The following is a 12,831-nucleotide window of genomic DNA, read 5'->3' as shown; positions in this document are numbered from 1 at the left end:
TGTCTTCCTTCAGTGTTTCCTTGTTGCATTAGTTGTCAGCATTTTGGAGAGAGTGTGCAAATCTAAAACCACCACCCAATCTTTTTTCTTCTGAGAAGGTGGAGTCTTCTGTATAGCAAGGGTGAACCCAAGTCCAGGCTGTTAAGTTGTAGTCTGAGGAGCTGAAAGGGCTTGCAAGGGGGTACATCATTCTTGTCCTTTCCTACTGCACTTTGCATCTCTGTTGAGGTACGTGCCTCCCTGCTGCCTTGACAGAGGACTTTCCAACAACTTCCACAGCAAAGCATGGCTGTTGAATTGTTCTTGCAGAAGTCTTGCATTAAGGCTTTCTCTTAATTAACAGTTTATCTGAAGCAAGTGAAAAAAACTCACCAGTAGGGGGGTAGAGGGAACAAAGATTAGATGCAACCTTACACAAATGTCATTTGGTCCCATTTCCTGCAAGTCCTTGGCTGTGCTGCACATCTTCACATCTGCACTTCGTCATTGATGTATTTGTCTTCATCACTTCCTAAAAAAGATGAGGATACTGTTGTCTTTCAACTTTGGGCAAAGTCATACTGGAAAGCAAAGTGCTTTCCTCTAGCTCCAGTATCCTATCCCCTACTGTATGCACTATCAATAGCACACCAACCTTCTGTGAAACTCGCTTGAATGGCCAAATCATCTGTTACCCCTCTGTAGAGAGATGAAGCTCTCTACCCAAAAAGTGGTATTGATGTGATGGATGGCTTTTAAGGGGAACTGGTCATACCATCTTTTGGAATTTGTTAAATGCATTATGCATCTCTGCTTTTCCCTTCCTGATGCATTAGAATATTTTCCTAAGCATCCTAAACTCCATTAAAGTAATACTTAAGTGCTGCTGATTATCCTTGGTGTTCACTTCTTACAGAAGAAAAAAACAAAAAAAGGCATGCAGTGCAGAAGAACAAGGGAGCTCCCATCACTTGTTCTTACCCACAGCTGCAGGAGAATGTGACATCATTTCTGGTTATTGTTCCAGGTGGAAGAAAGGCTGCAGTTTGTGTTTCAGCACAGGACTGATTGTGTGGTAATACCAGTTCCTAGGTAGGCTCCAAGGAGCGTGGCCTGTTGTAAATATCTCCGATACACACATTTGCTAGAAAACTTTTCTGTAAACTGTGGTACATTTTTAAGTAGTCAGACTTGAGACCTCTTCAGAGCCACTTCCTTTCTCTGAAGGATGAAGGACTAAGGTAAGCAGCAACTCTAGCACAGCCAGTGCTTCTGGAGGAGTGAGTTTGTACCATATCTGTGGAAGATTCAAGGTAACAGTAAATACTGGCCTGGGCAGTACTGGCATTAAGTGCTATCTTAGATTTTTTTGATACTGGAAGAGACTGTTAACAATGGAGGGTCATGTCTCTCTGCAATCAAGGTTATCACTTGGTTTCTAATTTAAGCGATTTTGTACTTAAACAATGTTAATCTTTGTGATACCTGGGTATGGCCCAAGATTTGGCTAGTAGCAAGCAAGAAACACCCTGCAGATCTGGAGTCTACTCCAGAAAGTTTCTGTCCTATTATACATGAGGTTATGTGTTGAGGAAATGGGCTTTTAAAGTGGAACATTGAGTAAGAATATACGATACATGTTCAAGGCTTTTCAGAAAGTAGCATTACCTCTAGTGGTCAAACTTGTGTCCTTTCTTTTGTGGTAGTCAAGAGAAGCCACTGCAAGCTGTCCATGCTTCCAAAGGCTTTTTGCTCACAACCTGCATTGGAAATGGGCAAGGATCAAAGGACTAAATATTGTAGTCTGTACACTCAGCCCTTGATGTGGGGTAATGGGTGCATCAAGCCCTATGAAAACTAGTATGTAATCCACTTAGTCCAACTGGTACGGAACTTTGTATTAGTTAAGCAATTTGGCTTTGGTTGCTGTGCTTAAGTTGTAAAACTTTGTCAGTGCAGATCAGGGATCTCTGAGCAACCCTAGCTGAGGGCACTGAAATGATGGAGCAGCTTGCCTCAGTTCTGGGACTTCATCTAATAGTGCTGTTCAGGTTGAAGTAGAGAGGTGTTGCAGGAGTCACTGCATGTTGCTGCAGTGGATTTGTTAGGGGAGGGTTCCCAATTACCAACCATGAAGGGCTCCCCTTGTCCTGCCTGAACCTGTGGTAGGTTGCATGAAGCTGTGCAGCCACAGGCAGGCGTGTATTACCTGTCTTGATACCTGTGCCCAGAATCCCACAGAGCGCACAAGTCAGCTTGTTTTCTTCCAATTTCTTTGGAGATCGCTTTGCAACTGAAGCCAGTTCCTTTAGACATGTCTGTGTGTGCTCTCAAGATGCTGCAGACTGGCGGCATGTTAACATTAGTGCTGGAGCTTCTGTGCCATGAACAGCTGGTTTTACATGAAGCCCCTGTGCTGTTACCTGACCCCTTGTAGCATTGCTTTCTGCAAAATTCCTGAATATCTGGACAAGCTCTGTACACACCATGAAATGTAAATTATATCTTTGCAGAGGCTGGGTGAGAGTGCTTGGGTCTGGAGGGACAAGGCCATTCTCCAGTTTCACTTCTGCATATAGAGAGGAAGAGATCTCTGTGAATTACCATGAACCCTTATATTAGAAAGGTGGGAGTTTCAGAAATGTCTGTTTGAATCCCAAGCTGTAGGTGGCTTGATTAAGAAAAAGGTTGGTGGATAAAGCTACTTTAACCCAATCATGCAAAAAAAACCCTTACCACAATCAGTAATCCAATCCTCTGGTGGATTTCCATATGCTGAGGTTTTGAATAGTCTGTTGTTTCTTCATAGTGAAAGCTGAGCCTTGTCAGCCTGCTCTTGATTAATGCCCTTATACTTGCTTTGTATAAGTTATGGTAGCCTTCCTGAACTTCATTGTGCTTTGCAGTTGCAACTGGGGAGAATTGCTCTGCAATACAACCTGGTAAATTGCTGCTTAGAATGACAGAAGCAGAGTAAAGAGAAATAGAGCAGAAGGTGGATTCAGATGAAGAGCAAATGATAACTCAAATTTCCAGTAAGTCAGAGAAGTCAAGGCTAGACAGGACCATTTGCTCACCTATTTTGATTTATTTTTTTTATATATCAGACAAGTTTTCAGCTGCTTATTTTCTATATTCAGCCTAATAACTTGCATTTAACTTACCCACCTGTTAAAAAAAAAAAGTATGCAACACAATGAACGCTCCACAACTCTGCTGAGGACTGATGCTACACTAATACTGATTCCTGAACCTCGTAATGCATTCAGGAAATGACGACATGCCTCTCAAGAGCCAGGGCTGCTCTGAGTAAGGAAGGCAGCTTTGCATTCACTTGCCATATGAAATATTCCCACATGAAATACATTACTTTTGCTAATGCCTTGGAACAGTCAATTTTAGTAATTACTTTTAATGTGGGGTTTGGTTCTTTTTTTTTTGTGCTTCGAGTTGTTGTTGGTCTTTTACAGTCTCAAGATGATCTAACAACTAAACAATAGCCAGTAAAACTCCACTAGCTTAATTAAGCTGTAGCTCTTCCTGATCAGCAGATCTTACAGAGAGCCTAGTGACAGGTGCATTGAGCTTTGTCCAAGATTCTTTCAACAAGCCTGAAGGAGCTGTAATAGAGCAGATAACTACAGAAGATAAAAATCAAGAGAGGTGTTTATTGGTTTATTAACCAGTCTATTGAAATGTAAGTGGCCTTACTAACCTACCTGCCTCTTTATTTTTCTGAGATCATCCTTAATGTTCAGTTTAGACAAACCAGCTGATTTTTAAATAGAAAAGTCACATTTTAAATAAAAAGAGGTCTCGGTGGGCTTTGGTTTGGATTATTTCACTTCCAAGATGCACCACAAGTAATAATGAAATCCATGAAGTGCACTGTTTTCTCTAGCAGCACAGCAGTAGGTGTAAGGATCATAGTGTTTTTTGATAAGAGTAATTGACAACAGCTTCAATGGTATGAGCAATTCAGTGTTTGTTTGGGTGGGGTTTTTTCTAACAATACAACCTGTTTTGCTGAGAATTGTAGGAATGGTCAACATTGGTCAAGACATACAGTACTTAAACACCTCGGCCTGAGGGCATCCTGTTGAACTATGAAGATGTAAGGAACAAGTCATCCTCTTGGCTGTGAAACACTGCAGTCCAAAGGACCGCACCTAACTTGTTGATGGAAAACGTACTGCTTGGAAAGGAAAAGGGGAATTAGGATAGCTATGTAAAGATCACTATGCATATGTAACCATGAATAACAGGCAGTACCAGGCAATACAGCTAGTCACCTGTATGTGCCACTAGCAAAGCCATATCAATAACGACGTGAGTACAAGAAAGTCTGGTAAAACATTGAATCTGTGAAATGTGTCAGCTCAGACATAGAATAAGATATTCTAGTGAGGAATTGTAGATCTGGCATTAGTGTTTGATTAAAAAACCCAAACAAATAGTAAACTGGTTTGGTTTGAAACTTTCCTTGTTTTCATTTAAGGTCTAGCAGAAATCAGTAACTAATTTGGGCCACACATATTTAACTATGCTAAAAGAATGAATGAGCATTGCCTGACTCAAGAGGTTCACCTCTAATAGGCAGATAAACTAACAGCTAAATTTAGTTGCTTCATAGACTTTGACTTGGGACAGTCCCTCAAATGCATTCATAAATACATTATTAGACTCATTTGCTTGCCCCCAGAAAGAACTGGTTATCATGGGGTTCTCTGCTGTCTGCTAAATTTCCATTCTTCTAGGTCAAGTTGTCTCCTCTGTTTTATTAAACTGAATTCAGTATTAACCTTTTGGAATAAGAAAGATATATCCATTATGGTGGCAACAAAGTTTTCTCATCCCAAGTCACGGTATATTAAATCCCATAAAGACTCAATACCTAAAATGAGTTGACTGGTCCCTGTAGTGGAATGTAAAGTCTGAAATTTGGTATCTGGGATGCACCTACAGGGAAAAAATCCTCAGGGACGGGGAGAATTAAGCACCTCAGCCAAGATCTAAAACAAAGTGATCAGTAAGAAGCAATCGAGCTCCAGCCAGCAGGAGATGCTAAGGAAAGGGCCTGGAAGCCACCTCTCTTTCAGGGTTAGGCAGATTTCTTGAGGTTATGGAAATGTGCTTACAGTCTGTTGTGATCCTCAGCATAAAACTCCCTCTGGAAAGGGAGTAACATGTTCCATAAAAGAATTACTCTTCAAGCAGGAGGTGTGACCCTCCATGTTTTTATAACACTGCTTATAGCACCTGTCCATGGTCAAGGAGACATCTTGGGCTTTTCTTCCTAAAAATGTTCAGATGTGCACCTCTTGAGAAGATGCTCCAGGTCTTTACCTGTCAGGCATAGCTAGGCTGTCCTTTCTGCTGCACCTGTGTAGAGAAATGAAAATTTGTTGAGTTATAGAAAGGAAACAAAATTCTGCTGAGGAGCTTATGGAGAAGACCAGATTACTCATCTTGTTCATGGGGTAGGCAAGACCTTCTCACCCAGTACTCACTCAGTATTGGATCTGACCCGTATAATGCTGGAACAAGGCTACCCAAGAGAGCATAGGCAGAGATTAATGACTTGGCTACTAGATCTGGTGCATGGGGCTGCAGCTCCCAGCCAGTAGTCTGTATGGCTTGGAGAAAGCTGGAGGGTGCATCTCCTTCCTGAGCCCTTCACACATAGTCAAGCAGGTAGGAGAAGGAGTGGTTTGAGAATTACCTCTCTGCTACTTGTTTTGGGGGAAAGGCTTCTGAAGGCAAAGGTCTTCAAAGGGAAGAGCTGAGGATGGGCATGGAACTATGGAGCTGAGGACAAGAAAAAAGAAAAGGAAATGATGGGAGAGAACAAAGCACCAGCGAGAAGGGAATCAAAGAGGGATGAAGAAACCAAGAAGTAGAAAAGTTTATGCTTTATATAGTGATTTTGAATCCTATTGACACATTCTTTTCTCCCTATGTGCCAAAATTCTTGATACCTTTAATTTTCAGCCCTCCACCCCTTGTGATTTGAGATACACTAACAGACTAAATGCACGTTTAGAAGGGTTGCAATGTGCTCTGAAACTCCCTTTATCTGACCAGATATACTTTCAGAAGTAAAATTTTTATACTGCTTCACAGAAATACTTTGCAATACTTCTAATTATCCTAAGTGGTATGTATTTATAAACGTGTTTGTATTCATAAAGAAGTAGGTGTTGGTTTTCAAAACCAAGTTAACCACTTCAGATTTTTCCACTTTCCTCAGAACTCCTTTGTTTTATTTCTGAGGAAGAACAGCTCTCTTCCCATTACTTCAAAAAAAAAAAAAAAAAGTTACATCTGTAGTTCTGTGTGCCTTCCCCAATACCACCCTTAGCTTATAAATGCCCTGAATTCTGCAGTCTTTTGCCCTCCTAAGGTGCCTTCATTCCCTGAGCTCAGATTTTGGATCATCCATTAACCCTTTGCCTGAAAAGTCAGTTTCTTCTAGGATGTGTGAACCCGATAAACTCTTAGGTTTCCCCTGGAGATCTAAAACCCCACAATTTCTGACTCATTTAACCCAGTACTGGCAGTGGAGCCAGACGTGGCACGATGCTGTTGGTTTGCTCCTCAGGTGCAGGCCCAGGTAAAGGGACACAAAGGCCAGCAGGTGTGTTGGTTCACGCCTGCAGCTAAAGGCAAGGCAGTGGCTGCAAGAAGTGCGGGGGGCTTTTGTGGCTGAGGAATTCTCCATCCGCTCGGACACCCTGGTCCCCAGAGAGGCGGGAGTGATGCTGGCCACGGTGCATCGCACTCAGCTGTCCCAGCGTGCTGCTCAGGTGCCATGAGGGGCAGTCATGCAAGTTCTGTCTGTCTGGAAAGGCTGTCCCTCCCAGGAGCACCCTGCTGTGCCTCTGGCGTGTCGCTAAGCTAGTGTCCAGTAGCAGATGACGTTCTGTGCGCTGCAGGCAGCACCAGGCAACTGGAACCACTGGAGATTTCGAAGTGTGGGTTTTGATAACAGCAGGTACAAGATTCTTACATACTTGGCAGCTCCTATTTTCACTTTTCGGGTGCTTTCCGCTAAGCTGAATGCACGCGGGGGGCCGGCAAGCCGCGGCGGGGCCTGCGGGGGTGCAAAAGACTAGTCAAGTGCAGTAGTGGGAAGGGGGGAAAGAGAGAACGAGGAGATCAATCTGTAACTGACTGTGAACAATCAATTGAGATCACCCACTACCTTCGGACCAGCCAGCAGAACTTCCCGCTCCCCAGCTATTTATACCTCCCCCGCCTGAATGCCTTTCAAGTTATGGCTAGTTGGGGGAGACGCCCTATTTTTTACCGAACAAGGTGCTTAGCTCTCAAATTCCGAGAGCGCGAGGGAAGCCATAAGCACAAGCAAACGGCTTGAAGTGCCGCAGCGAAATTCCACCCCAGCCCCGCCGGGCGGCCCCGCTGCACTCTGGGAGTGCGCTATGCAAATCTGGGGGCGGGGCGGCAGGGACTGGCGCCCTCTCCCGCCGGCAGCCTGGGCGCTGGGGTGCGGGTCCCTTTCTCCAGAGGGCTGGCCCGGCGGTGCGGGTAGCCTGTCTCTTCTGCCTGGGCAGCCCCAGCCCCGGCACTGCTGCGTCCCCTCCTTCCGGGCTGCATTACAGAGGCACAGCCAGCAGGGCCAGGGAGGTGGTTCTGCCCCTCTGCTCTGCTCTGCTCAGACCCCACCTGGAGTGCTGTGTACAGCTCTGGGGCCCTCAGCACAGGAAAGGTATGGACCTGTTGGAGAGGGTCCAGAGAAGGGGCACCAAGATGATCAGAGAGCTGGGGCACCTCTGCTATGAAGACAGGCTGAGAGAGTTGGGGCTGTTCAGACTAGAGAAGAGAAGGCTCCGGGGAGACCTTATAGCAGCCTTCCAGTACTTGAAAGGGGCTACAGGAAAGCTGGGGAGGGGCTTTTCATCTGAGAAGATAGTGATAGGACAAGGGGTAATGGTTTTAAACTGGAAGATGGGAGATGTAGGTTAGACATCAGGGAGAAATTCTTCACCCTGAGGGTAGGAAGGCACCGGAACAGGTTGCCCAGGGAGGTTGTGGAAGCCCCTCCCTGGAGGTGTTTAAGGCCAGGTTGGATGAGGCTTGTGCAGCCTGGTCTAGTGTGAGGTGTCCCTGCTCATAGCAGGGAGGTTGGAACCTGGTGGTCTTTAAGGTCGCTTCCAACCTTAGCTGTTCTATAATTCTATAATCTGTCTAATTGCTACTTCTTTCCTTCCCCACAGGCCTGTGATTATTGCAGGAAGCTAGATTTTCCTGGACTTGGAGGACTTCTTTCAGATTTCGTTTTAAAGGCCTATGGATATTTGTCTCCATTAGCCCTTAGGTCTGGAGCAGTTCTTCATTGGGAGTGTTTCCATAACTGACTTCACTGAATGTTTCTCAGTCAAGTCTGTCTTTAAATCTTCAAAGTTTCCTCAGGTGCAAGCATACATTCTGAGTGAAATCTGTCCTGATTAAAGGACAGGCAGGAGAACATACTTTTCCCCATGCTTCTGCTGTGGTGGGTGTATAGTATGATATCATGCCCACTCTGCATGTGATTTAAGGCTCATGTAGAAGAGACACAAGTACCTGATTCTTTAAGCCCCCAATACTTATGCAGGAGATTTGAGTATCTATCCCTCACCCGTTGCTGTGTTTTCACGCTCCTTGTCCCTTCCCAGAACTATGGCAGTAGGTACTCTTTTCCTTCTGTGGCCTTGCAAACTGCCACTGCAACTACTATTGCAGGACCCATTGAGAAGAGCCCCTGTGACAGTATGAGTCTAATGAAGTAGATTATTAGAAAAACCTAACAGCTGCCTTGGGTCTGGAGTGACCCGTGATTATGGACAGTAACACGAGATAGGTAAAACTGACTGGAACAGGAAAGGAAACTCATCACCAAGTCAAAACCATGGCTTTCAAAAGGGCTGTGTATTACCTAAAGAAATCTGCTAGATGAACTCTCCCAGCAGCAGTGAAACCTAACACACAGAAGATGGTAAAGCAGAGAGAAATCCTTCAAGGGCTACACTTGCAGTGCTTGGTTTGGAATCATATTACAAATGTTCCTTGTGTGTTCCACAGAATGCTCACTTCTTGTACTCCTGAAAACGCCCATATGTGAAGAAGAGATGTAGTAAAAGTGTGAGGGTTAGCTTAAAGGCTTGGGTGGATTACTGGTAGCAATGTTTTGACTTGGAGTGGGAGCTGCAGCATTATTAGATTTCCAAAACTTAAACCTTCATATCTGATCTTTGTTTTGCATTTTTGCAGTATAGGCTGCAATTAAATACAGTGATAGATGAGCACTGAGATGCTAAGACCTGTACTTCTATATCAGTTTATTCTTTCTTCTTTTCTTCTACAAAAGGTTTATTATATATCATTACTATAAACTGAGAAAGTTCTGGACTGTTTTATTTAGTTTGGCTTTCTTTTTTACTTGCTTACAAGAAGATCATGGACTTGGATCTTTATCTGGCCAGTTTTCTCTTCTGGAACCATTTACAGGAACACAAATCAGGTCCTACTTGTTGCTACTCCTCCTGCTTACAGTGAGAACTGTCTACAACAGCAGAAAGTACTGGAAACTACTTGGAGTCCATGGTGCCATTCACTGTGGCTAGAGAAATTTTCATTTAAAAAATAACTGGTTTCAAATTGTTTTTATTTTATTCATACTGTTTAGCTTCTCTGAAACTTGCTTTTTTTCCTAGAGGGATTGTTTCACTGTACTGTAGCTGTTTTATTACATTTCTTTTTATACCTGCTGATAACTAGGTCTGTACCCTCAGTACATGTACACCAATATTGCTTGATTAACATCAGTTACCATTAGCTGTTATTTACACTGAAAAAGCACCCACGTGTCTCCACAAAATCACCACCCCCCCTGACAGATAGTACAAACAACAGGCAAGAGACACTTGCCTGCGAGCTCCTTAAGGCAGAGATTTAACACTGTCCCAGGTACATCAGCTACAGTCCTTGGAGTATTCACAGGGCTAGAACAGTGACAGGGAATGAGACACGCTCACTGCAGTGGATTCCTAAAGCGTGTTTTCTTTAGATGTCTAACCTGACATTGTTTTAAGTTGGTGTGGAACGAATTCTTAAATTATACATCTCTATTTTCAAGACAACAGAGAAAACTATTTCTCATAACACTGTTCACAGCACTAAGACTTGGGTTTCCTCTGCTGTGGGTTTTGTAGGAAACTGTAGAAATTGTTTGTAGAATTATGCCTTTTTTTTTTTTTCTTGCAGAACTTCCATACAATTTGGAGTTTGGGAAGATTCTCTCCCCATTGGGAATTAATTAAAATAACTTTATTTAACCTCTGTGGACTATAGGCAATTGTATATTCTTCTAACACCTTTCCCTAAGGAATGCTTGCTGGAAGACTAGCTCAGCTTTTTCAGCAGAGGTAACGATGTTGCATATTTACGATTCTTCCCTACAGTAAGCATCTAAGTTAATACTTCCAGAATTCTGTTTAAGAAAACGAAACAAGCTTCGAGCAAAAGGATAACTTTGCCTAGAAAGAAGGTACTATGTCTAACTGCACTTTGAACTATATTCTGTTCAAAATATTTGTTTTGCCTTAATGAGAGGATTTTGTAATCTGTTAGCCTTACGCTATTTCCTTGTCACTCAGCTAAAAGAAACTGAGTCAATTTAACAAGAGATGTGGTCATATTGTGAGGAAGATTGTTTTACAAATTTTTTTTCTTACTGGTTTATGATGTTGTGGCCAAAACAATTGTGATAGTGCCTGAAGACTGATGTGGAGCCTAGAAGGACAACAGTTTTCTTTTTGCAGCTTATTTTGGGGACAACCCTCTTCCCTTCTGTACAGGTGGCAGAAAAGTAGCAACGTTTCTGTGGCACAGACTGTCCTGCAGAACATAAAGGCACTGTGTCTGGGTGGAGCAGGTCCCATGGCTGTGTGGAGGGGCTGGGATGCACTGAAAGCATTAGCTCCATATCCGAGAAGAGCTACACAAGGGCTCCCCCCGGTCAGTTACTCTCCTGGGAGGCTGAGTGGGCTCTGTCACAATGTGATATGACTCCATGGCACTGCAAGAGGGAGGATATTTGCTTCTCTCCACGGGGAAGGAGTTCTCTAGTATCCACGTCTGGGACAGGGACTAACCACTGATTTTGTCTCCCTGGTGGAAATTTCAGTCGTCTCAATTGAGTACCTTAACCTTTTTTTCTTGGTTTACTGAACTCTGTGTGTCTGAGATGGAGAAAACCAGTGACTTGGTAAACAAGCTACTGTGATCCTAAAAAGATCTGTGAGTCTGGGACAAGTGATTAAAAATTCCTAATTAAATTTCCACTTGGGTGGTCAAACTAAGAGCACCTGATGGCCTGTGCAAATACCTCTTTCACTGCCACTGTCATTTATTTCACATTTGTGTGATCCTCAGTTGTTGAAATTTATATCACCAAAAAATAAAAAGTTCACTAGCTTTAGCTTTACAACATTCTAGTAATTAATGTTCTAATAATTAATACTCTGAGCAATTAATAAAATCAGTCTATAGAATTTCATTTGAAACCTAGCAGCTTGATACCATTTCACAGGTTCAAAATGTTAGGAAGTGAAGGCTGAATCCGTGAGTAGGATCTTGCACTCACACAGCAGTAAGTCTTAAGAAACAAGAGTGTATATTGCCTTCGTAGCCAAATGCCTGTGAAGCTCAGTGTATCAGTAATTAAAGTGGATGGAAGGAAAAGAACTACTAGCAATGACAGACACACACACACACAAAACTATTTATCCTTAGAGAGCTCTATTAAATCACTGCAGCTGGTGTGGGTGCATTGGGATTACTCTCTTTCCAACAGGGGCGATGTGTTGTGAGGGATGGCAGGGATGCACAGCATGCTGAAATGAAAGAGAAGACTGACCTTGCATGTGACTGCTGGGGGGGCCCTAGGGAGGATTCTGCTGGGTCTCACTTATTTAAGAGGATTTCTTTAAAAACAAGTGTGCTTGCCTGGATGATGCAGCAAGTAGATGGGAGAAGTAGTTAGAAAACAGGACTGAGATTTGGTTTCCAAAACAGGAGAAGGAAAACTCCCTGTGAAAGCAGAGCAGACTGGAATAATACGCTGTAAAATACAAAAGAAAAGAAAAAGAATTAGTCTGAATGCAGCAGTGAATAATGCAGGGTCTTTCCTCACACACTGGATACTGCCAGCGTTTTGGTTTTATTAAATGTCTTGGGGATACCACAGCCTCTGTCAGCACCAACACGGCAGTGCCGACACCGGGCCAGAGCTGAAGCACAGACCTGGCAGACCCGTGCACCAGGAGGTCTCGGGTGGGGTGCTGCCCGCAGGGCTGTGGGGAGGCAGGCAGTGTCCCGGAACGGGGCAGGATGCAGCTGGGGCCCGGGATGAGGCAGGGAAGAGAAAACGGTGGCAAGGCCTGGCCACCGAAGAGCACCTGAGGGCCATGGGTGGGACACATGAGCTGTCGGCACAAGCAGGGAGGCATGGTGGTGAAAAAAAGAGGGGGACGCTTCCTTGCCCTCTGAGGCGGTTCATGCCCAGCCGGCCACAGAACGCCAGGCCAAGCACTCATTCTTCCCCCGGCTGCGGGGTGGGGAGAAGGAAATCTAGCCAGAAGTCTGGGGGGCAAGACAAGGACATGGAGGGTTCCCTCACCAGTCACAGGCAAAACGGACCCAACTTGAGGAAAAAATCAGTTTTATTCAGCACTAATCAGATGTAAGCAGGACAAAAAGAAAACAAAGACTGGAGCTTTAATACCTCACCACACCCCTCCCTTCTTCCCAGGCTCAAGTCACTTTGCTCCTGATTTCTCTAGCTCCTTC

Source organism: Apus apus, chromosome 2 (assembly GCF_020740795.1).
Source record: "Apus apus isolate bApuApu2 chromosome 2, bApuApu2.pri.cur, whole genome shotgun sequence".
NCBI classification, from domain to species: domain Eukaryota; kingdom Metazoa; phylum Chordata; class Aves; order Apodiformes; family Apodidae; genus Apus; species Apus apus.
Note: the sequence above shows the minus strand (reverse complement) of the source record.